The sequence below is a fragment of the Triticum dicoccoides genome, chromosome 3B (assembly GCF_002162155.2).
Source record: "Triticum dicoccoides isolate Atlit2015 ecotype Zavitan chromosome 3B, WEW_v2.0, whole genome shotgun sequence".
Classification (NCBI taxonomy): Eukaryota; Viridiplantae; Streptophyta; class Magnoliopsida; order Poales; family Poaceae; genus Triticum; species Triticum dicoccoides.
This window is the reverse complement of record NC_041385.1, coordinates 860,882,017-860,885,882: the sequence shown is the minus strand read 5'-3', so window position 1 is coordinate 860,885,882 and position 3,866 is coordinate 860,882,017.

Below are 3,866 nucleotides of genomic sequence, written 5' to 3'. Positions count from 1 at the left end.
ATCGATGAAAGCAAACCAAAAGAAAACAAAGGCCGAAATAAGCGCAAGTGTAAGAGATCAAAAATCACCTTTGTTGAACTATTGGAAAAATATCAAAAGAAGAGTGAAGATAAGAATGCTTATCAGCCAAATCATGCAAAGAAACCAAGATCACCTCCAAGGCGCAAATACGAGGATCGGTATTGGCAAAGTGAGAATTTTAATGCAACATATTCATATCCTTATTTTGGGCCGCCAATGCCAATGTCTTGGATGCCTCCCTATGCTCATATAGATTCATATCCATCATGGGACAGATATGATACAAGGGCACATTCTCCATCTTATTTTAGACCATCTCACCAATTTTATGTAGCTCCGAGAAGATCAACATTTGAACAACCACATGTTCAAGACCGTTTCAATCATAATGAATCGGTCCAGAGCTCAAGGAAGAAGAAAGAGGTAGTCAAGAAAGTTTACTGTGCTAAAAGAGATGGTCGTAAGAGTGCAACTTCAGATTTGATCTCAAATAAAAAAGAGCCAATTAAAGTGTTGACATTGGCTACTAAAGGCAATGATACAAAGCAACAACTTATTGAGAGTCAAAGTGCCAAATCTGAAGAAAATAAGTTGAGAGTGCACAAGGCCAAAATGGAATCGCCATTGGTTAAGACAGAATCACACCCGAGATGCCCACTCGGCTTATCGTATTGGCAAAAGAAGAAATTACGAAATCTTAGCGCACAAGAGCTGAGACAGAAGAACATGTCATGGGTTCTCAAGAGGATCAATCATAACAAAAATTATGTGCCTACTTCTATTGCAATAAGTACAATAAAAGTGAAGAAAGAGAAGAATGGAAGCAACAAACAATTAAGCCGAGTGTGTGCATCACAACATCAAAATCTTCGGTTAGCACATCATCCATTTTCTTCAACAATGCCATTGATGCCTTTGCCATGGATTTCATCCATAGGTATGATCAATTACCCTCCATGGATTTATTTTGATCTATGGATGCAACATAATTTTCTATATCATGAGAGAGTATTATCAAATCACCATACATATGGTTAGTTACATTATTGTTGCTAATACAAAGGGGCCGAAATATTTTATTGCTATTTCATTTGTTTATTTAGGCAATACATACTGTGGTTGGTGAATTCTTCATGGACCTTGTGGTAATGGCTGATATTTACCTATCGCCCTAAGAATATGTCAAAGTATGGCCGGTGTAGTATTCCAACATCGTCCTTTGTTCGGTTGGAGGGCGAGACAAGTACTATGGAGATTGTGTTTTGATAGTTGAATTCATAACAATGGCCACGGTGTTGCTGTTTTCTATATATCTCCATATAGTGTTGTTCTGTGAAGCCTCATGCCTCTTAAAATATTTATTGCACAATAATCAAAGCCGAATATGCAATGTTATTCGGTTTGGAACTTTTGCCATATGTGCTAAACATATTGAGGACTTCGGTGATTCATTATGAGTAGTGCAAAAAATATTCAAGGGTTATCAATGTTTTGACGAATCACTTATAGTTTATCTTGGGGTATGTCTAGATGCAAAGTTTACCTTGGGTTGCTTTAAAATTTATCATATATCTAGGCAGAAAAATTTGAGAGGGTTGGCATACCAAACATACGGCTACCATGTTGGTCATGGTGTATTGTATTTCTATCAACAGCCGATGCTAGGTCTTGTCAACATAGGTAAGGCCGAACCGAATCCCACCGGTTCGGCCACTAATGAAACTTTTATGTAGGCGATATAAGGATTGGAGGAAGTTCATTCTTGATTATCTGCAAAATCCTAGCGAAAGGGTGAACAATATGGTTCGAATGATGGTTTTAATCTATGGAACCTTATCACCGGATTGTTATAGAAACTGAGAAGTTTTCACCCAAGTTTGCATCAAGAGGTTCAAACAAGCAATGGCCGATATATACTTATCGTCCTAAGAACATGCAAAATGGCCGATGGAGTGTTGGCATCGTCATTAGAACAAGCTATACACGAGTTATTTTTCAGCACACAAGCTTTGCCGAAAAACAAGGGGGCATGTGTTGACACTAGTTTTGGGCATGGTCAAAAACATAATTAAGATGGCCTCAAATGGAAAAGTGCTCAAAGTGAGGAAGTTCCGTATCATCAAAAAGAGAAACTTTGATATTTGGGCCATAGCCATCTGAACACATTTTTAAGGCCGAAGTTGTGTTTGAAGTACTGAGATTTTGTATTCAGAGCACTATACGGCTGATTACGCCCCCAGGAAGGCCTCATATGGAAACATGATCTACACAAATTGTCGTCATCTCGTCGAAACAATCGATTTTGATATAAAAACTATCCCAATACAAATTCTTATGCAAAAATTAGAGTTATCGGAATGCAGCACTGTCAGGAGGCGAAATATGACGCGCCCCACCAGACGCCATGTCTGATGGGTAGCGCGAGCAAACAGATGTTTTGCGCAAGCTGTTTGACCCTCAAGATGACCATTGATAAAAAAACTTTCAATATGAAAGTTGTTCGTCTCGTCGAAACGGTCAGGATTGCTTTTGGACTCGTTTCTATCCGAGATCATTTACCACCACAAAAAACACCCGCAAGGTGGCCAGTTTAAACCGAAGAGTTTTTGAAAGTTCGGACAAAACCAATCCGAATTTGACTAGGGTTTTGGACGTGAATCCAAGCCTTTTCCTTGCACGGGAAGTCCAGCCTCCTCTTATATACCTAAGGGGTGACGGCCGATTAAACAACACACAATCGAACAAATCATCTACAACTTTTATTTTTTATTTTTTTCTCCTTAACCCTAGTTCTTCTTCTTCCTCGTTCTTCGTCTGTTCTTCTTGTTGCAGGCCGGCGAACCTCGAGGCCCTAGGGGCGATCAGGTCAACCTAGGACAGCCCATAGCTGCCGCACGCCCTAACGGGGTCCTTCCCGGGCGTGTGGGGATTCGGGTCTACAAAAGCGCCAGCCGGATTGCCTGCGTACCGCGCATCCGGCCGGGTCTCCTTACACGTGAGTTGCGGTGTCACCCCCGCCGTCGAGGGTACATGGTGACGTGTTCGTGTGCGAACACCTCGTAACTTCCAGCTGTCCATTAATCTCATTGTATCCCAAGCACAAGCCATGTACTACCACTTACAGGTTTATTTTTTTTCACCAACTAATCTCATGCCTTTCCGCTTTGCATGTCAACGACACATTCCAAGCTCTTGCTGTCTTGCGCGCTAAGCGTCTGGCCTAGTCCCGGCCGCCCTCGTCCTTACGAACTCCTACTAGTAGTAGTGCACATGCAATGCACGTGATGATAATCTTAAATTCGAATTAATGTATGTATCTAGTACTGAAATGCGTCTGGATACATCCGTTTCAGTGAGTACTGATATGGGACCGAACGAGTACCCATATCCAAAATCAATAAATTTTCATATCTTGATAAAAATATATAATATGAGAATACCTAAGTAAGCAATCTGAAGGATGCAATCTGTAAAACACCAATAACATCTGAAAGATTGTCTAGTTGCATGCAATAGGATGTCACATTGACTTCCAAAAATGTTACAATGGTCTTAGCCGATCTAGCAGAGTAAATAGACATATAATACATCGTTGGGTCATCGTCTAGTCCATTCCTAGGAAGATCTGGCTCGCACCGGACATCAAGCAGATTATACGGCCGGTAGCCGAGGTTGATTCACTCCGCAGCAACCGCGTCACCATTGCAGACATGCTCGTCAAGGGCGGGGACTATTTTGAGGTCCTTGGGCTCACGTACTGGTGCAAGACAATGTCGAGTGCCTTCGTGATGATGGTCGACCTAGACATTGAACACCTGGACCAATTCTTTTTCCATTCAATGATT